This window comes from Papio anubis, chromosome 4 (assembly GCF_008728515.1).
Source record: "Papio anubis isolate 15944 chromosome 4, Panubis1.0, whole genome shotgun sequence".
NCBI classification, from domain to species: domain Eukaryota; kingdom Metazoa; phylum Chordata; class Mammalia; order Primates; family Cercopithecidae; genus Papio; species Papio anubis.
This window is the reverse complement of record NC_044979.1, coordinates 159304173-159327338: the sequence shown is the minus strand read 5'-3', so window position 1 is coordinate 159327338 and position 23166 is coordinate 159304173. Positions and strand designations below refer to the sequence as shown.

General features: G+C 35.8%; 1 long non-coding RNA gene across 1 annotated transcript in view; it reads left to right on the top strand.

Annotated features, from left to right (window-relative positions):
• Positions 1 to 23166, top strand: part of LOC116274575 — a 92561-nt gene that overhangs the window by 5707 nt on the left and 63688 nt on the right. Inside the window, exon 2 of the long non-coding RNA XR_004183346.1 lies at positions 10399 to 10514. This is a non-coding gene — a long non-coding RNA (uncharacterized LOC116274575). The remainder of the gene's footprint in view (positions 1 to 10398; positions 10515 to 23166) is intronic.

Here is a 23166-nt window from a genome sequence, read left to right as displayed (position 1 = left end):
TTTATTCATAGCTATATTTTACATTGTGTTTTACACCCTAAATATTAGAATTGTGGAATCAAATCTCTTGTCTGTTTAAATTTTTGCCTATGGGAGTTTCATAAAATGCTGGGTAAAATTTGCTTTGCCTCTGACATCTGTATTCCCATTCCTTTTAGAAAAAATTTTTGATCAATGCCATATTTTTCCTTCATCTTATAAATTAATCTTATAAATTTAATTCACCAACAATTGCTGAGACTCTTTTCTATACTTTTCAAATGATCTTTCCTTCATTAGTGGCATTAGGTAAAACATTAAATTAAAATTAAGTATACATGGATCTGGATCCTAAATCCTACATCTATTAGCTAAGTGACCACAGTCACCTAATTCCCTTTTATGTAAAATGCAGATATTAATGGTGTCTATTTTATATTATAATCCAGTAATATTCATAATCTTCCAATACATAGTAATTCAATTGTGCCTATGTATTCTTTATTAATTTTTAAGCATCTAATGAGTGCCTTAGTTTTTAAAATTTGTGCTTTCCTTTAGGAAACCAAGAGAAAAATCATGATTTAAAAAGTTAGAACAATGTACATTTACCCAGCTACCTTCTGTCAAGTGTAAAAAGAATCTTCTGCAGGCTGGCTTGTAGAAGACAACAGTTGTTCTTGTGAAATTCTAATTCCCTTATCAAACAAGCTATGTAACTCATGACCACACATGCTGGTTCATGGATTGCTAAGGAATTTTGAGCCGATGTCATATACCTGACTGAATTTCAGAAATAGATCTGGGTAAACACTGTTGTGTTATTGAATATAGTCCTTAATACCTTACTGGAAAGTGATTTCACAAATAAAAGAGCAGAGAGTATTACTGGAAGATCTATGCTGCAACTCAGAAACATGTTTTTATGGAAATAGTGACTTAACTAAATTAATGCTTTGTTTTTAATCTCCCTGTTTCAGTTTCCACATCGGTAAAATAGTTTAAAAAATCACACCGGGGCCTGTGGGGATGGTAGGGGTAGACGAGGGATAGCATTAGGAGAAATACCTAATGTAGAGCATGGGTTGATGAGTACAGCAAACCACCATGGCAAATGTATAACTATGTAACAAACCTGCACGTTCTGTACATGTACCCCAAAACTTAAAGTATAACAATAAAACAAGAAAAAATCTAAAAAAAAAAAATTCTTCAAAACAAGTTGTGAGGGTTAGATGTAATTAGTGCAGGTTAACTTTAGCTGGTATTGTTATTAATATTATCAATATTAACATTTTGATTATTACAAAACATAAAATAAATACCTTTTTAAAATCCCAGTGGTCCTCCAGACTAACAACGTGCATTTGCTTCTTACCAGCTTTCACCATAAGGTCATGCTTTAGAACACTGAGCAAAGTAGCTTACTACAAAAACACCCTGAGGATTTGTCAAAGACCTTCTTGTACTTCCAGAGACTTCATGCTTCCAATATATCTGGCTGGTCATGAAAGTGCCTTGGTTAATGTATAGTTTAAAACATGTCCAGTTGAATCAGATGTTGAGAATATATTTGCAATGGCATTTGTCATTTTGTTTGCTTTTCAAAGAAAATTGCTGCCGATAAGTGAAACAGGCAAGGAAGACTTTATTCAAAACAATTTCAATAACAGAAAGAGGTTGAATTCAATTCTGCTGGAACAAAAGCAGGAAGAATATTTAAATGCTGGAAAGAGGCTGGGTGTGGTGGCTCATGCCTATAATCCCAGCACTTTAGGAGGCTGAGGCGGGTGGCTCACATGAGGTCAGGAGTTTGAGACCAGCCTGGCCAACATGGTGAAACCCCATATCTACTGAAAATACAAAAATTAGCTGGGTGTCTTGGCACACACCTGTAGTCCCAACTACTCAGGAGGCTGAGGCAGGAGAATCGCTTGAACCTGGGAAGTGGAGGTTGAAGTGAGCAGAGATCTTATCTTCCCCTGGGTGACAGAGCAAGACTCTGTCTCAAAAAAAAAAAAAAAAAAAAAAAGAATGGGAAAGAGCTAATGGAAACAGAGTAGGAGATTGGCAGGACTTATTTCCTGGTCCTGACAGAATGGAAAAAAGAAACTGGAACCAGCGAAATGGCACAGAAGGCAAACTCTGGTTGCTCTCACTGCACATAAGACCCTCCCATCAAAGTCACGACAGTTTACAAATGCCACAGCAACACCCAGAAGTTACTGCTTCATCTCTAGAGATTTCTGAATAACTTGCCCCTTAATTTGCATATAATTAAAAATGAGTGTAAATACTGCTAGCCAGCAGCTTGTATGCTGCTACTCTGGGCACATCACCTATGGGTTTGCCCTGCTCTATAAGGAGCAGTCAGTGTGTATTGCAGTGCTTCAGTATACCTGCTTTCTTTTACCAACGGCTCACTCATAAGTTCTTTCCTGAGTGAAGCAAAGAACCCTCCCAGGCGAAGCTCCAATTTTGGAGGGGGGCAGAGGGGACACTCACCCGTCCATCTGTGTCTGATTTGACTTTATGCAAAGAGACATTTGTCCAGTTTTTGGAGGATCCAGAGAAGTTTATAGAGGAGTTTGTTAGGTTGACTGTGTTCTTTGATTTAACTTGGTATGACTTACAGATACTATTGTTTCATTGCTGTACCATAAAGAAGAAACAAAGGTTTTTGTTTACTCTCCATGAACATGTAGATGAAACAGCTGCTCAAACCAAGGCCATGCTATTTATCTTAAGAAGGCAGATGCAATTCCAGATCCAGACCCCTAGTGGGATTACCAGAAAGGTCCCTAAGATCTTATTTTTATTTTTATTTTTATTTATTTATTTTTGAGTCAGAGTCACGCTGTGTCACCAGGCTGGAATGCAGTGGCACGATCTCAGCTCACTGCAACTTCTGCCTCCCAAGTTCAAGTGATTCTCCTGCCTCAGCCTCCCAAGTAGCTGGGGCTACAGGCATGCGCTGCCACACCCAGTTAATATTTATATTTTTTAAGTAGAGATGGGATTTCACCATGTTGGGCAGGATGATCTTGATGTCTTGACCTCATGATCTGCCCACCTCGGCCTCCCTAAGTGCTGAGATTACAGATGTGAGCCACTGCACCCAGCCCCCAAGATCTTGAATGCAGAACTCACATGCTAATTTATTTAATAGAAGGTATAAATGGTGTGTGGTTAAGTCAGTTAATTATGACAAGATTAGAATATCACTTAGGGAAAAGATAAAAATATCACTGTGTTTCAGGGCCTGATGGTTTGAATCTGTGTCTCCACCCAAATCTCATGTTGAATTGTAATTTGCAGTGTTGGAGGCAGGGCCTGAGGGAAGGTGATTAAATCATGGTAACGAATTTCTCATGAATGGTTCAGTACCATCCCCTTGGTACTCTCCTCAGGATAGTGAGTGAGTTCTCACGAGATCTGGTCATTTAAAAGTGTGTGGCACTCCCCATCTCTCCTGCCCCTGCTTTCACCATGTGAGGTGCCTGCTCCCACTTTACTTTTCACCATGAATAACAGCTCCCTATGTCCTCCCCAGGAGCAGAGGCTGCCATGCTTCCTGTACAGTCTGCAGAACCCTGAGCCAATTAAACTTCTTTTCTTATAAACATCCCAGTCTCAGGTATATTTTTATAGCAATGAAAGAATGGTCTAATACAGGGTCGCTTGGTTGAGGCACTGAGACAGTCTTCTAATGCAGGCCCCAACTGCCCAGAAGGACAAGCTCTCCTTGGCATATATTTTATTACAAAGTCTGCCCCTGACATTGGGAGAAAGTTATAAAAGGCAGCAGTGGCACAATAAACCCCGATGAGACAACTTTTAACATAGTCTTTGTGGTTTACAACAATAAGGACGGGCAGAGGAAGAGAAAAATAATAGCCCAAGAGTGCAAATGTAGCCAAAAAAAGAAAAATAGCCAAAGAGTAAAATTGTTAGCAGTTGCTTTAAATCCCCTGCAGATTCAGTGTTACCCATCCTAAGAAAGTGTGGTGAGAGTGACATGTAGGATGTCCAGACAAAAGCCCCCAGCTCGTCAGCCCTTGGGACAGAATCAGAGTGCCTTCTGGAACAAGAGAGCCACTGGAGGGAGGATTGCCTCAGGCTCCAAAGGGAGCCTTGGCTACCCAAACTCATACTTGCAGAGAAAACAGGACTGACAGGGCCTGATGTTCCCCACAGCTCTCACTGGATACCAAATCCTCTTCACAGAAGAGCATCAGGTAACCCTTGATGTGGCAGGTGAAAATATTGAGTTCTTATTGGAAATGGGAGATACCTTCTCAGGTCTAATCCATTTCTCAGGGCCACTGTCTTCCTGCTCCTATACCACAAGGAAGATTAATGAACAGCCAAAATTTCGGAGAGTCACCACCCCCTTGGTTTCATCATGGAGGGCTATACATTTTACCACAAGTTCTTGTGTATGCCTGAGTGCCCTATTCATTTACTGGGAAGAGATTTACTTTCCCAATTACAAGCCACAGTTCAATTTTGAAAGCCTCGTGAAAAGGCAACAGGGCAGGAAGCAACACTTCTCCTACCTCTAAGCTCATGCCTTCCCACAGGAAAAGACCTATCTTTCTCCACGTGTTGCCTCTCAAGTAGACTCCTCTGTTTGGGACATGGAAGTTTCTGGTAGAGCTGTTAATGTACCCTAATCCAGGTTATTTTAAAACCCAGTGTTAATTATCCATGGAAAAACAATATCCTTTGAGACCTGAGATTTGGAGGGGCATCCAGGTCCTGATAATAAAGTTTTATAAAGTATAAATTACTACAATCCTGTCAGTCTTCATGAAACACCCCCCATTTTGCCTGTAAAGAAGCCAAATAGGGAATATAGATTTGTTCAGAATCTGAGAGCAGGTAATAAAGCAGTAGTTCCAGTCCACAAAATAGGTCGTAATTCTTACATGATGTTAACCCATGTCCGTGAAGGTGCTTGTGTGTTCACAGTATTAGATTTAAAGGATGCTTTCTTTTGCATACCTTTACACCCAGGGCTCTAATGCATGTTTGCTTTTGAATGAACTGATGCAGATACTTATGCTGCATCTCAGCCTACCTGGACTGTTCTTTCCCAAGGTTTTAAAGACAGTCACCATATTTTCCACAATGCATTGGTAAAAGAGTTAAGGGAACTACAGTTAATTAATGGATCCTTCTTACAACATGTAGATGACCTATTAATTTCCAGCCCTACTAGGGAAGACTCCAATAAAAATACAATTCAGGTTCCTAGTTTTTTGGGAAAACGAGGATATTGGGTATCACCCCATAAGGCCGAAATTTATTTCCAAAGTGTTGCATATTGGACACGAATGTTGGACTAAGAATATTCTTAGTCCCTCAGACTAAGAAACAATTAAAAGCCTTTTGGGGAATAGCCAGATTCTGATGGATTCAGATTCTCTGGCTGGGCTCATAGCAGAACCACTATTTGAGACTCTAAAATGAAATGAAGTAATTGTGAGCCTTTAAATTGGTACAGAACCTGTTCATAGGCATTCTTTTTTATTTTTTATTTTTATTTTTTTTTGAGACAGAGTCTCACTCTGTCACCCAGGCTGAAGTGCAATGGTGCAATCTCGGCTCACTGCCATCTCCGCTTCCCAGGCTCAAGCAGTTCTCCTGCGTTAGCCTCCCAAGTAGCTGGGATTACAGGCACGTGCCACCATGCCCAGCTAATTTTTGTACTTTTAGTAGAGACAGGATTTCACCATGTTGCCCAGGCTGGTCTTGAACTCTTGGCCTCAAGCCATCTCTTTCCTCTTTTTCTCCTTTAATGTCTTAGTATTTCTCATCTAAAATTATATAATGTATTTATTTTTCTTATCTACTGCCTTAGTCACTGGAATGTAAACTCCATGAAGACTTTGGCATTGTCTACATTTTTTACTCTGTTGCTAGAACCAATAAAGATGCCTTGTTAGCAATATTAAGTTCAGGCACTCTCCTCAGATTTCCAGAAATGATATCAACCAGTACATCTGACCATAAATTTATATTGTTCATTTTGATTACATAAATACATTATTTGTTAGAAAATATAATCTCCAAATGTATCTCTTATGACAGTTGAAGAAATAACATTAAGGAAAGTTTTTTGAATGAAACAAAGCAAAACATTCCATCACATATGCAAAAGTATATACTTATATATGGTGAATGACTTCAAACTTCAAGACCTACTGTGGTTGGGCTGGAATGCAGAATGTACAACAGTAGGTAGTAAGTGAATTTGAGGACTTACGAGTTGTTTAAGGGGAAAAGTAGTTGTTCATACACTGAATGTGGTGGTTGTGCATAAATATAGGCTAAATGTTGCCATGTCTTCCAATTTTTTGAGGAAAGCTGAGAATATAAATATTTATGTGAAATTATGTGATATTTATGTGCCATCAGATAAAAAAAATGTTCATAAGTGGACTGCAGCATACATCCCTATGGTTAGAGTCTCTCCATTGAGTCGATGAGATAGTTATGTACTTCCACTTTCAGGGGCCTTTTTAGGTTTATCTTCATCTTACTCACACTTTACCATTGTGCCATTGGCCTATTTCAAGCACATCATAAGAAATACAGCTATAAAACTCTCTATCGTATTTATTATAAGGAAACTTATTGAACTTAGTATGTCTTCTTTAAGAAAATTCTCAGACCACACTGCATTTTTAATTCCAGTTAACAGGTTTACACTGAGAATCAGGAAATGGAAAGTGTTATTATGTTTTTTGAGAGCTGTAAAGAAGTCATTTCGTTTTATCCCATGCAAATATATGAAATCATTTGGCATATATTTTTAGCAGTAGTTTGTATGTATTACGGCAATGAGTTCTAGTTGAACTTAGGAAATACTCCCTAAACATCGAAAATAATATTCTACTTTACTCTGATGACTACCTTAATAATGTTAATGATAGCATAATAATATTAATAACATGTTAAAGTATTTGTATAGTGTGTGCATTCAATGGGCATGGGCATCATCTGTGTTCTTCACTGCTACATCCCTGGGAACTGGAAGAGAGCCTGACATATGATAGGTTCTCAGCAAATATTTGTTATATGAATAAAAAATCCATTATAACTTATAACTCATTATAACTTAAATACCAAATAAATATCCTAAATATTGTTAAGAACCCAAGCAGCCAAGTGATACACAAACCTTCTAAAAGTATGACAAATATAGCTCTCATCTTATATATGAGGAAATTGAGACTCAATATAATTAAACCATTAGTCCAGGGAACACGCATCCCGATAAAATAATGCCAGTTTCAAAAATCTGTGCAGATTTTTAAAATTGTTTTATGTTGTCAGATGATCTTGGTTTTATAACTTATATAATATATGTTTATAAACTAATTACAACCACTTCACAAATCATCTTTCCTGCAAAGCGTTATCATAAAATAGGAAAGAAATAGAGAGAGAGACAAAGTAAGGAACAAAGGAAAGAAAAGAAAACCCATGTGTCTTATGTTCAGAATGATACTTTCTGGTGAGCACATACACTAAGCAAGATAATAAAGCAAAAACCAGTGCTTTGGTGCCAGGACTTATAGTAATAATTAGAAATTGAGCATTCAGGAAACACATAATTAAAACTGCATATTTTATTTTTCAGTAGCCATTTACTTTTTATTGACTACATTCTTCAATTTAAATTTTTTAAAGAGGAAGAACTATTTGAGCAGAGCCTCCAAGTGTTACTTTCACATCCTCAGCTATTTTTCTGTTTAATATGGAATTCCTATTCAGAAGCATAGAAGCTTGATATAATCATGTTCTAGTAATTTCTAGACAACAAACATTGAGTTTTAGGTTTAAATTAAAAGAAGACTGTCTCTAATATACTTTGATTCTAATCTTAAATAAGGCTTTCAGTGTACATGCATATTTCTAATAACCAGGTATCTTTGGTATTACTGTAAATTTTTCCCCAAATATGCAATAAGAAATTATCAGACTGTGATTAACTCAAAAGATATTCTGTGATATATTTCTGAAAATAAAAAATAATAACTATTTCCTTCTACATATGTAATAAATATTTATAATTTACTAATTTAAAAAACAATGTAAAATACATAGAGGATGAAAAGCATCCATGGTCAAACCAAATGGAATAACCACTAGTAATACAGTCCATTTCCTTCTAAAACAATACATATGCATTTATTTGCATAGAGGGGCACCATAGTCCATACAAGCTTTTATATTCTCATTTAATTCATGATTGTAATTTGAGCTCTGTCTTTAGTTAAAAGTATCCCATATTTATTGTAAATATTTGGATGGTATTCAATGTATTAAGCATATAAACTAATAATTTATAGAAAATATAATGCTATTTTCATATTTAATTATTGTATAATTTGATATCTTTGAAACTGTTTTCAAGTCTGTCATGTAATATTACAATATCACAATAAACTTCCGTATGAATATCTTTGTGAATGTTTTTGATTATTGTATTAGAATCATTTCCAAAATTAAGAATATGTAAAAAGTGTGAACATTACACAAGTTCTTGATGTGTATTTCCAAAGTGTCCCCCAGAAGGCTTAAGTGAATTAACAGAAATAGAAAACGAAATACTGCATGTTCTCTTAAAAATGGGTAAGTGGGAGCTGATCATTGGGTACACATGGACATAAACATGGGAGCAACCGACACTGCAGACTCGAAAGGCAGGCAGGGAGAGAGAAGCAAGGGTTAAAAAGAATCTGATACTATTTTCACCATTTGGGTGATGAGCTCAACTGAAACCCAAACCTCAGCATCACACACTATATCCATGTAACAAATTTGCACATGTATTCACTGAATATAAAATTAAAAAAAAAAAATTTGACACCATTTTTGATGTTTGACTTGAAACAACATTCAAGCCCTTCCTCACACCTTATGATATTTGGCGTCACACCTGAAGCTGATTGGCAAGCAACCCAGGCAGGAAAACCACCCTGGCTGCAGCACCTAACCACAGTAAAAATCAGAGCCTCCTGCCCCTACTCACTCTTGTTTCACTTCGGATCTAACCTGAGCACTTTTTCTTGGGGAAGTGGTTTGCAGTTACTCTGGAAACAACAAACTCTGACATCTGTTGGTGCCTGTGTATCATTCTTCCAGACATCTATGTATTTCTGAGGAAGGTGGAGGGCATTGAGAGACTCACAGCTTCCAGCAGGGGATGCCAGGAGCCCAGATAAAACATTTGTATTCTAATTAATGGTGTAAGAGTATATACTCATTTTACTACCCTCTGGTAAATTTGGTGGGTGTAGTTTTTAAAATTTTTATTATAATAACTACACTCACAAAGTGTACAAAGGGGTAGTAAAATCTAAATTAATGAACAGATTAATTTAAACTAATTAAATGTAAGTTATAACTACTGCTTCCATTTAACATTTTAAATAAACTCATCTGTAAGGGAAGGTGTAGACTTTTAAAATAAATGCACAGAAGAAACAATCTATTTTCATATGCCTTATATGAGGAACATAGCCTTTAAGCTACAATTTTTATCCACACCATCTGCTCTTATTTAATGAGAGCATATTTGATCTGAATGATGTGGATAATTGCTTCAATCTTTCATTTCACTTGCCATTTGCAAGCACAGCTCTAAAAAGACAAAATGAAAGTAAATAAGCCCTATTTAGGAAAAAGAATGGAGGCCTTTATTTCTTCAACAACTTTCAATTATAGCAACAGTTTTGCTTCCAGTAACCAATGTTTATTTTATTTAAAAAAAAACCCCAAAATCCAGTTCTGATTTTCAAAATGTAACAAATTATAATTTTTGACATTTTAAAATTTGGAATATGTGTGTAAGTCTCTTTTCAAAGTTTAAACGGTACTCATTTTTAATTGTATTTAAAGGGTAAAATAGAAGGTTGTCTTTAGTTTTGAAAATATATATGTCATCAGAAGTAAAGAATAAAAATTATCAGGACAAACTGAAACAAAGTTTAAGTTGAGATTTCTCAAAATAAGAGTGACTCCTCAGGGGAAAAGGAGGGACGCTCTATAATTACAAGCAGGGTCTTAGATCCATCAAGTATAAGATATGTTTAGTAGTGATTTAAAAAGGATTGAGATTAAGTAAGCTCCTGAAACTAATGGGTTATTCCTAATTTTCTACCTTTATAATGCATTAAAATACAGAAAGAGATCATGAAGCTTCAGAGATCTGTTATGTACTGAATGGTTGTGTTCCCCTGAAATTCATGTTAATGTCCTAACCCCCGCTGCACTATTCTAAGGAGACAGCCTTTGAGAGATAATGAGGATTAGATGAGCTTCATGAGAGTGAGCCCCTGTTGATGGGATTTGTGCCCTAATATGAGACACCAGAGTACTTCCTCTTTTTGTTTCTCTCAATAGCATGTGAAGACACAGCAAGAAAATGATGGTCTGGAAGCCAGGAAGAGAACTTTCACCAAAATAGAACCATGCTGGCACCTTGATCTTGGACCTTCAGGCTTCAGGACTATAAGAAAGTAAGTCTTCGTTATTTAAGTCACCTGGTCTATGGTATTTTGTTACGGCAGCTAGATTGACCAATGTAAGCCATAAATAGGTTTTGTCACCTCCATTTTTGTTTTGAATATTGGGAAAGAGACAAAGATATCATCATAGATTTCAGGTTCTTCAAGACTGGAGAATATTGAAAGAAATAAAAAGTTATTCTAAATTAATTTTGTAGAATTGGATGGAGGTATGGATCATTATACATAAATATATAGGAAATAATTTCATTGTTTCTAGAAACTGTAATATAGAATTTATTTCACAATATTTAATTACTTTACAACCATCATGAAGTTTATTATATCATATTTCCTAGAAAATGTATAAAAATCTAAACTATAACTTCAGTTATGTTTATTATATAAATAAATATTGTTGCTTCAACTTTAAACCTTTAACTCATCAGATATGTATTAGGATTTTCAGAACTTGACCTTTAGTTTCCACATGTTCTATTTACTTCTTTTAGCAAAAAGCTAACGATTAGACACTGATTTTGTAGAAGTATTTTAACATTTCTATATAAGGCAAACTAAAGTTATTCAAAATAAGCAATAACATAGTTTGTAGCTGTACTTTTACATTTTGTGAAAATGCTTAAAACTCACAGGTTACAGAATTTTGAAAAACAATTGAACTCATTCAATTTATCAAAGAAAAAGCCCAATGAGCAGTAAATAGCTCATATTAACATGAAAAAAAAAAATGCCAGTACCATGGGTAACACAGAAATATTCAGAAACATTAGTAATAAAGCACAACAAATCATAATTACCGATAATGACATTATTTTCACTGCAGTGTTGGAGAAGACTTTTGAAGAGATAATAACAATATTATTATCTGAATCATTATGAATAAATTACCGAATAAATCACATACCCTCAGGAATACTGTAATGTACTGAATGTGTTTTCCCAAAATTTACATGTTGAAATATATGATAAATTATTTTTTACTGTAGTCATCCTGTTGTGCTAGCAAATAGATATTATTTATGCTATCTAACTCTATCTATTATTATAAAATATCTAAAAGAGTAGAATCGAAATGTTTCTAAAACAAAAAAATGATAAGTGCTTGGGGTGATGGATACTCCAGTTACCTAGATGTGATTATTACACATTGTATGGCCGTATCGAAGCGTTATATGTACCCCATAAATATATATACCTACTATGTAATTATCAAAATTAAAAATCTAAAAATTTAAAAATATCTAATGTGGTGGTATTAGGATGTGCACCCTTTATGAGGTAATTAGATCAGTAGGATAGAGCCCCCATGAATGGAATTAGTACGTTTATATAGGGGAATGCAGAGAACTTTCTCACCTTCTTTTTAAAATGTGAGAACACAATGAGAAGACTGCCATCTATGAACCAAAAAGTGAACCCTCACCAGATCCAGAATCTGCCAGTGTCTTGATCTTGGAGTTTTCAGCCCCCAGAATTGTGAGAAATAAATGTGTGTTGTTGAACCATCCAATCTACATTATTCTGTTATATTAGTCTGAACAGACTAAGAAGAATACTAAAAGTATATAAAGAAAAACAAAAAACACTATGCAGTCATTTGATAAAATCTTTTCTAATTTGGAAGACTCCAAAGATTCACTCAGACGTCTTGAGGCAAGGCTTTAAATGATTTTCCCCTTATTTATGAAATTACTAACAAAATAGCCTCCTAAAAAACTAAAGAGAAGATTTTCATAATGCATCAAATATATTTTATTATGAATAGATACTATAATAAAAGATCACTTTAATAGGATGACTGTTTTTGTTGAGATTAAGCATTGTAACAGAGTATTGTATGCCGAAAAACATTTGACCTTTTATTTGTGGAAATGGCCTCTATATTTCAGGAAGTACAGCTATAAAATATTAAAAGTAAATTGAGCTAAAGGTATTACTTTCCAGTACTTATGCTGCCGAAGCATTTAGTAGCATATTAAATCATAGTATGAATAATTTATGCATGGCAATTGTCATGATGTGATGTGTCCTTTGTGATTACAGCCAGCTTTTTTCATTAGGTTTTCAGGTGTAATTTCAGTAAATAAACCCAAGTTTGAAGCTCAGGGCACCCAGTTCATATCGAAACCTTAAGCCCATAAAATCAGCCACACTGTTTTTGTTGAGTCAAGTGCTACTGGCCTTCGTCAGCATTTTACAACTGCAGTTCCTAATTCTAAGTGGCCTGGTTTGTTTGAGACACTGTATACATTCAGTGTATTTAAGTTCTCCTTTTATTGCATATTTCTGTGTCATTTAATCTGAAAAAGATACAGATCTAAGTAACTTCATAAAAGTCAAAGATTTTGTTTCAAGATGATTGTCAGAAATAAAAGATAAAGTCATGACTCATACAGATATAAAAATGAATAAGCATTAAAGATTTTATTTAACTCATTCAGTGAGGGAAGAAGTTCAATATTGTAAGCGGGCACAGAGTGAATGAAAAGATTGGGCATATTTATACAGAGTTGTAAAGTAGCTCAAGAAAATAAACAGAGTTAGTATCAGATAACCCAGCAGGGTGTGCTGGATGTAGAAAAGGTATAGTTGAAAATCAGCTCAAAGGCAGTCAAATACTAGAATCAGATGATTTGGAGAGAATGTCCTCTGGAAAATGCATAGTTCCCACTGAAACATGTATTTTTCCTACATTCTTTTGTCACTAACACCAAAATAATGTTTGTGATTTTTATCTACCTAACTGTGGTGCTTTGGTTGTTCAAATTAAGGAGCCCCTCATTGCTCATGTTCCGAATGTTGCAGTGGTTGATTAGAACAGGTTTAAATCTGCTGGGCAAGGGGGCTCATGCCTGTAGTCCCAGAGTTTCGGGAGACCAAGGCAGAAGGAGCTCTTGTGGCCAGGAGTTCAAGACCAGCTTAGCTAATACAGGAAGATCTCATCTTTACAAATAATAATAATAGAAATAATAGAAAACAGATGTAAACCAGTTCAAATTAGGCCAGACTAAATGTCACAATAAAACTCTGACTTACAAATTCTATAGTAACCAGTCCAGGAAGCCAAACTGCAACCTCTGAAGCAATCAACCAAGAGTCAGAATTAATCTTTATTGCCATGTAGTGCCACCCTTTTTTTTTTTTTTTTGAGATGGAGTTTTGCTCTTGTTGCCCAGGATGGAGTGCAATGGCGCCATCTTGGCTCACCGCAACCTCTGCCTCCCAGGTACAAAGAATTCTCCTGTCTCAGCCTCCGAAGTTGCTCGGATTACAGGCATGTGCCACCAAGCCCAGATAATTTTTTTGTATTTAGTACAGACAGGGTTTCACTATGTTAGTCAGGCTGGTCATGAACTCCTGACCTCAGGTGATCCACCCACCCTGGCCTCCCAAAGTGCTGGAATTACAGGTGTTAGCCGCTGTGCCCGGCCTATATTTCCACCTTCTATACTTTCTGGTTTCACTCCCAATTCATAACCAAATGAAGTATCCCAAATATGCTCCTCAAGCCAATTGCATAGGATGGTCTACTTCTAGTTAGCCTGCCTCTGGCTTCCACATTCCAACAGCCTACAATATGAGCATACCTGGAGCCTTCTTTCACTCTGAAGCTTTTTTACTTCCCTGCCTACCTCTGAGGAGTGGCCAAATGCAAGTGATGGTGGCTGACTCCCTGGCTGCAGCAAGCTTTGAATAAACAGCCTCTGTTCTCATGTGGATAGGCTTTGCTTATTTCCACACCTCCCAACTATGAATAATAGTCAATAATAGTAACTTAGCAGGAGAAGAAAACTGAAACAGTTTAACATGTTTTCAAACACTCACCTTTGAGGCAGATTGTCTACAATCTGTGTTTCGTAATACACCTAGGCTGTCATTCAAGATTCATGTAGATGTGTACAGAATATATCTATGTATATTCTGATCATTAAGAAATTTTCAAACAAAACAAGTATTACTTAAATATTGCTTCTTTGCAAAGAGAGGATAGTTTTTATCAATCTTATTGTATTAGTTCATCCTCACACTGCTATAAAGATACTACCTGAGACTGGACAATTTATAAACAAAATAGGTTTAATTGACAGTTCCACATGACTAGAGAGGCCTCAGGAAACTTACAGTCATGGCAGAAGATGAAGGGGAAGCACAGAAAGTCTGACATGATGGCAGGTGAGAGAGAGCACACAGGGGAAACTGCCACTTTTAAAACCATCGGATCTCACAAGAATTCCCTCACTGCCATGAGAACAGCATGGGGGAAACCTCCCACATGATCACATCACCTCCTACCAGTTCCCTGCCTTGACACCTGGGGATTATAATTCAAGGTGAGATTTGGGAAGGGACACAGAGCCAAACCACGCCATTGATCACTGTACAGTACTTCAATAGAATATTATAGTTCGCTAATATTTATGCTTTTATTTTTACTAATACCATACACATTTGTGTATAAAAGTAAAATACTTTCATTAATACTGTATATACTTAATTTCATTCTAAATATTATTTTTATTGTGCTTATGGTCATTTATGTTTTATCATTCTATATTTTGTTTATCTTACCTTGTTATTTTCTTATTCATTTATTTCAAAGGTCTGTTAAAAGTAATATATTTTTCAAAGAACCAAATTTTTGGTTTTATTCATTTCTAATTTTGTCTATGTATTACAGTGTCCTGGCAACCTAATTCCACCTATTTTTACAATTAGGAATGGTTTTTAAACACTAATGTTAATGTAATAATCTCACAGTCATTATCTAACATTGAGTACAATTTCATGAGGTAAAGATCATGTTGATTAGTGATATCACATGTATCTTTGGAGACCTGGGCGCAGAGATATTCTGCTGAGTGCTGCCCTTCCAGTGTGGTCTTATTTTCATAAGTCCTTCTTCACTTAGACTGCCACATTGAGTGATAACCAGAGGTTAGACTCTGGTAAGAAGCCAGGCCTTTGTCTTGAATGCCTTAGTTATGATTCACACGACCGAAGTATACACAATTCTGGGCATATACATAAACACACATATATATATATAGCGCTGAGCATAAAAAGAATATGTAGTTATCCCTTTTTTCTGTTAAATGTAATCTAGCTGATGAGATCAAAGACTACCTAATCACTTATATTAAAATTCAAATATGTAAACAACTTCAAAGAGGAAAAATAAAATGCTGTGGAGGCCAAAAGAAAGGAGAAACCTTAACAGGTTGCAAAAATCATCAAAGCTCTTATGGAAAAAGCAATGTTGAGTTTGAACTTGATGGATGAATAAAATGTCAACAGGTGAGAAGAGTAGTGAGAGATGACAAGGCAGAAGTATAAACTGTGAGCAAAAAGTCTAGATGTTGGAAGAAGTGGAGATACTTGGAAAACAAATAAGTATGTCTGGACTGAAAGTCAGCATGGAGGAATAATATACATTAGAGCTGGAAAATATTTTAGAGTGATATTATTGGGACGCTTGAAAGATAGTGTGAGTTTTAAAATTTTTATTAGCAATTATAATTCTTTCCATGTCTGTCATTAAGAAATTGGTATAACTGCGAATTAGAAAATAGTTCACTGGGTAACGTACATTGCAGGACCTCAATCAGGATAGTGGCAGTAACAAGAGAAGAATGAGTGACAGTAGGAATTTTGGAGGTAGAAGCCATGGGAGTTTAAAAAGAACTGGGTATGAGAAATAAGAAAGAAAATGAAACCAATACTGAACAAAGAAAATGTGGTACATATATACCATGGAATACTATGCAGTCATAAAAAGGAATGAGATTGTGTCCTTTGCAGGGACATGGACAGAGCTGGAATCCGTTATCCTTAGCAATTTAACACAGGAACAGAAAACCAAACACTGCATGTTGTCACTTATAAGTAGGAACTGAAGGATGAGAATACGTGGACACATAGAGGGCAGAAACACACTCTGGGGCATTTTGTGGGGGGAGAGGGAGGGAGAGCATCAGAATAGCTAATGGATGCTGCTTTTAATACCTAGGTGATGGGTTGATCTGTGTAGCAAACCACTATGGCACATTTTTACCTGTGTAACAAACCTACGCATCCTGCACGTGTACCTCAGAACTTAAAAGTTGAAAAGAAAAAAGACAGAAGGCAAGAAGATATGTTGATATGAAGAAATAGAAGTCCAGTTTTGTAAATGTTGCATATTAATTATATGACACCAGGGAGTTGATCGTCCACATCCTCCGAATAACAAATGGAGGAGAATGAAAAACAAATATGTATGTATGTGTGTGTATGTGTGTATATATGTATATATTTCTGAATGTTTATTAGAATAGGAATATTAATTGACCCAGTGAAAGCAGATGTGATTTTCGCAACCCTAAAGGGAAAGTTAAACATACTTAGGGTCCTTTCCCACTTAGAGATACCTTGAATTTTGAACTTTATTTTCCCCACTTATGTTATCTTTTTTTTTACTCAGAGTAAGCTGATTATCAAGACAAGTGTCTCTTTCGCTCATAAATGCGGCAAGACTGCCAAATACTCATCAAAAATATTTTCTCCTTTCTTAGCACAAAGTTCTGCTTTTACTTGTAAAGTTAGGAAGGCCAGCTTTTAAATAATAATTGTTCTCTCACTTTCTCTTATCATATATCACATTTTGGCCCATAAAGTGAAGGCAGAAGTCAGAAAGAAATGCACACGGGCTCAGTCATCCCCTACTTTTGCTCATGCCCTTCTTCCTGCCTGAAACACTGATGTGATGGCTGGAGTTTTTGCAGCCATCTAAACAGCATAAAAATGAGACTTACATTAAAATTAAGAACAAGCATGATGTTAAAGAGTTAACATTCTCTTTGATGGCATCCTGGCCCTCTAATCTGGAACTCTCTACTCTGAATTTCTTGTACTTGAGAAAACGTTACATTTATAATTCATGTAAGGCAGCGTTTTGTTGCTACCTGAATACAATTCCTAACTGATTAAATTAATTCAATGTTTTCCTGTGCCAATCTGCCATAATATGATTACGAGGATCTATTTGTCATCACCATGAGCAGTGTATCAATTTTAAGGAAAAGCAATATAAATATACCATGCTAAGCTACATAATCAATGTGGCCTAGCAATATGCATTAAACTAAAAAAAAAAAAGACAAAAAAATAAGACATGCTTTTTGGATGACAGTGTCATTTATCACCTTGAAATGACTACAGGTTCTTATTGCAATCACCTTGGTTAATGAGTAGGAACAAACATATATACATCTAAATAAACATTCCACCAATCAGATACCCGCTGAGAAAGCATAACATCTTGATGTTTTTTCATTTTCTATTCCTAGCATGCTGGCCTCGTGCAATATGAAATATATGCAGATACAGTCGAGGAAGGTAGAAAGCAATTTGATAAACTAGTGGCTTGTTTCTTTTGAGATAAGCAGCGTGTGGAAAACAGTGACAAACAAGGAAACTGGAGGCGCGCGCACACACACACACACACACACACAAAGGAAAACATAGAAAGCAGAAACCTGATACCTTATCTTGAATAATTTATCCTTTTTGTTATTTATATTTCCTGCACAGTAATTGGTAATGTTAAAAAAGGAAAATTTTGAATTTATGCTATTAAAGCAAAAACCAAAAAATGCAAATGCAAGTTTAAATATTAACAACAGTCTGAAATTCCCAAACAAGTAACTCATCTTTTTTCTTATTTGATCACTGATGTTAAATAAATATTGTTCATGTTTACTAAATCTTTTTTTTTTTTTTTTTGGGACGGAGTCTCGCTCTGTCACCCAGGCTGGAGTGCAGTGGCCGGATCTCAGCTTACTGCAAGCTCCGCCTCCCGGGTTTAGCCATTCTCCTGTCTCAGCCTCCCGAGTAACTGGGACTACAGGCGCCCGCCACCTCGCCCGGCTAGTTTTTTTTTTTTTGTATTTTTTAGTAGAGATGGGGTTTCACCGTGTTAGCCAGGATGGTCTTGATCTCCTGACCTCCTGATCCGCCCGTCTCGGCCTCCCAAAGTGCTGGGATTACAGGCTTGAGCCACCGCGCCCGGCCATATTTACTAAATCTTTTCTTTATTCATATATTTAATATATGTTCTATTTTTTTGTGTGTTATAGAATGAACAGAAGGAATAGAGAAAAATTCAAAATGTTTCACTTGTATTCCAAACATATTTGTTCTGCCTGTTCAAAGAAACAAATCAGAAAGCTACTCTCTTTTTAATGTGTTATACTTCACCAGGGGAAAACAGAATATACCCACAAAAAATACTTGGTAAAATAAGAGACACTAGCAGAAAATTTGTATGGCTTACTTTTGAGATATTCTTCTTTTTAGTTTCATTCAGAGCTCATTTTTTTTTTTTTTTTTTTTTTTTACCAGAAGTTCACACTTCACAACAGGACTTAGGCATGGTCGCTCATCCTCAGCTCTAGTTATCAAACCTGATCAGTTTAAACCAATAATTAGGATTCATAATCATTTTCAGTGATTGAGTTAGTCATAAACTTTAAAGAAGTTTTAACCAATAAGATCGTTACAGATATCTGCTAGAAAGTTGTATGGAAGTTTACTCCGAAGGGAAGGAGGGAGAGGGGGAGGGAGGGAGGGTGGAAGAAGGGGGAGAGAGGGAGGGAAGAAGGGAAGAAGGGAGAGGAAGAAGAGAGAGCCAAAGAAAAAGTGAGAGAGAGATTTCTGCTGTTTATTGCAAATTGTAGATCTGGGACTACTGTAGCATCATAATCATCTGAGTTGAAAAATTCAGATCCCTGGATTCCTCTCCTGAGCTATTGATTCAGAATCTCTGGGGACTAGTGATCTGAAATCTTAAAATGTAATGTGCAATTTAGTTGCATCTTAGCTGTACAGCTAATAGACATACAATAAACTTTTTGATATACAAAAAGTCTTCTCTCCTTTGCATTAACAGGATACATGATCTCAATTCATTTAATATTATCAAAATGGCTAAGATACGTAATCCCAATTCATTTAATATTATCAAAATGGTGAATTCGCCAACATTCAAAATCTTGCTTGTGACTCAAATCTAGATATTTTTACAATAATTATCTCTCTTCAACCACACAGAAGTTGTCTCACACACCTAAAATCCTGAAAATAATTAGCATCAGCAAATGCCAGTGTCTAAGAATTCAAATAAGTTACTTCTGGTCATTGTAGTCAATTCTAGAATATTCCCCATTAAAAGTTTGGATTTTTTATTAACTTTATTTCAACAAATAAATGTTATTTAAGAACTTGTGATGGGAATGAGATTGTTAGTAATCAGTGCAAGTTCTATAGTTTGTAGAATAATCATTCTGCTAGCATAAGGAAATCAACTCAATTCTAATAATGTTAATTTAGTGTAGATTTGGATGATCACAATTGTTTCACCAAGTCTGTTGTCTTAATGACCAACAGAGCAGATGCTCCTCCTTCTCTTAAGCAATACTCATGGAGATAATTATTAGATTCAACACAGACAAAAGGAATGTGCTCTCAGCTGGGACTTGTTCCCAATAACTGGGCTGCAGCATCTGCCTGCTGATCAGTAGAACAAACAAGTGTGTTACAGAAAATAACCCACAGCTTTTAATATACCTGGTACAGTTTATTTGCATTCCGTGCTGATACAACGGCGAAGTGGGTTTGGAAATATACTACTGATAACATACTGTCATTTGTACCAGCAATGAAGCTGGTGATTAAACTAGCTTCATTTCTGAATATAGTTACTGAAAGATAATTACAGAAGATGCAAGCATCTAGAAATTAAAAATGTCAGCCACGCCCTCTGTTGAGATATGCTGCAGCAATATGACTTTTTCTTATGAAGCAAGTTGCTTTATTTCATCCTATGATGTCTTTGTTTAAATCAGTTCTAAAAAGCAGATTATATGCAAATGAACCAGAATGATTAGGAATACCTCACAATCTTAATGTTAAATATGCAGACCTAAGAATGTGTCCATGTTTCAGTGTATTGTGGTTCAGGATTATATTTGCATATTCATAATTTACATATTTAAATTTTTAAAAAATACAAATGTAGGAGCACTTCTCTGCAGGTTCGATATCTTAGGCATTCTGATTTGAGGAAGTCCTTTTTTTCCCTGACAAAGTAAGATAACATTACTTTTCGCTGACATGACTAAAGTAACAGATTATGTTCAAGCACGATTTAGGTAAAATTACCAGAACACCATGTATTTAAAATTTTCCATCAGGATTTTTAACATATTATACATACTTAGCAACTTATGAAAAATAAGTGTCTTAATAGCTATTCATTCATAAACAAATGTATTTGTTCAAATTATTTCAATTTACATTAACAATTTAGTTTAAGTTTTGGGAAAGATAACATTCATGATGTCAAACAAATATCTCTAGTTTCTAATGGTTCTGCAAGAGAAATTCTCTAATAATTGGTGTTTATAAAGAAAATGATTTTAACTGGAAATATCCAAAAAACTTTTTATTTAATAAACGGGCTTATGTGCTTTGTGCTTTGTAATGTGTATGTGTTTTGCTTCCTCAATTGAAAATGTTACACGTTTCTTAAGTGAAACTACTATGATCGGTTATACACCTGAAACATAAATATATACACCGTGATATACCACCACATAGTTGCATTTAACATAAGCAACTACCTGAAAATCAGAGAAAGTCTTGCTAATTAAATTATCTTTTGATGGTCCCAAACTGGTCCTTAACTTTGTTTCCAGTTTCTAGACTATTGACATTTAAATATTCTTTCTGTAACTCCAATTACAAAACTCCTTTTCTATTTAAAATGTTTTGAGTTAAACCATCTTTAGTTTTTAGCCAACTTTAAGATATCTGATGTTAAAATTAAAATTAAATCGCTCTCTTAGCACATCAATACATTTGACATTATAAGATATGGGCACTTGCTACATAGCTAAACTTCTCAGATCAATTATAATCAAAATGGACTATGAAGCTGGACATAGTGTCCCCAATTATAATCAAAATGGACTATGAAGCTGGACCTAGTGTCCCATGCCCATAATCCCAGCACTTTGGGAGTCTGAGGCAGGAGGATCACTTGAGAGGACCACCCGAGTCTGAGACAAACCTGGGCACCAAGGCAAGACCCCAACTCTTCAAAAAATAAAATTAAAAGAAGTAGCCAGGTGTGATAGTATGTATCTATACTCCCCACTACTTGGGAGGCTGGAGTGGGAGGATTGGTTGAGGTCAGTAGGTCAAGGCTGCAGTGAACCATGATCACACCATTGCACTTCCGCCTGGATGACGGAGCAAGAACTTGTCAAAAAAAAAAAAAAAAAAAAAAAGAAAGAAAGAAAAAAAAAAGAAAAAAGAGAGACAGAGAAATGGACTGTGATGACCAGAAGTAGGAACATTATTGGACATAAGAGCATTATGCTATTAAAAAAATAAGTGACCATTGCAAACACATGAAAGTCCTATTCACTGAACAGCTAATTTAATTACAAGAAATTCAGAGTAAAATGTATCAAAGTCTTTGTCTATGGCAAACATTAGTACAACTTTTGTGCCTGTTTTCTTTCACATTATCTGCTCTCTCTTCCTCATCTTCACCCTACTCCACTAAACTCACTCTTTCTAGCCACAGTTTACTAATTCTTTAATGATCAGTTAACCTTACCTACTCCCTAAATCTACTCTCATGTTCTAGCCAATTCCAACTTTTTGAGATTCTAGAATGCCTATGGTTGTTTCATTCACTCTGGCAGCTAGTCACGTTTGCTCTTATTATTATCCTCTCAAAAAATAGCCGAGCATCTGTTATGGGTCAGAGATGATGGAATATAAATATATCGAGACAGGTTTCATGGATCTGTGCTTTCTGTCTAGTTTATTTTCAGTAACTGACATTTGACATAAGGTTATACATCAAATAAAAGTCAACATCCATTCCTAATGGTACTGAGAAAAATAGTTAAGATTTACTAAATTCTTAGTATCTGCTTAACACTACCCTAAGGACTTTACATGTGTTTTCTTCTCCTAAATGAACTCAATTTAAGAAGGTGTTAGCATTAAACAATTTTTCTTTTCCCTCACTGCCCCTTTAAACCAAGTCTGAAGATTCATTACTTCTACAAAGCCATTAGATGAACATTTGGGCTGGTGTAAAAACATTCTCAATCACTCTCGACAAATAAACATTCCTTCAGGTATTTTAAGTCCCGAACAATCCATGTCAGTAATTAAAATATTCATTCTAATGTAAAATAAAAATAATTAAAATTCTTACATAATTTAGAACTTCTTATCTCCTCCAGCTAGATACTACTTCACACTTAGTGATTGGGGATGAAAGAGGAAATATGACCAATTTCTTTGTTGTTGTTGTTGTTGTGTTTTTTTTGAGACAGAGTCTTGCTCTGTTGCCCAGGCTGGAATGCAGGGGCTCAATCTCGGCTCACTGCAACTTCCACCTCCTGGGTTCAAGCGATTCTCCTGCTTCAGCCACTCGAGTAGCTGGGATTACAGGTGCCCACCACCACGCCCAGCTAATTTTTGTATTTTTAGTAGAGATGGGGTTTCACCATGTTGGTCAGGCTGGTCTCGAACTCCTGACCTCGTGATTCACCTGCCTCAGCCTCCCAAAGTGCTGGGATTA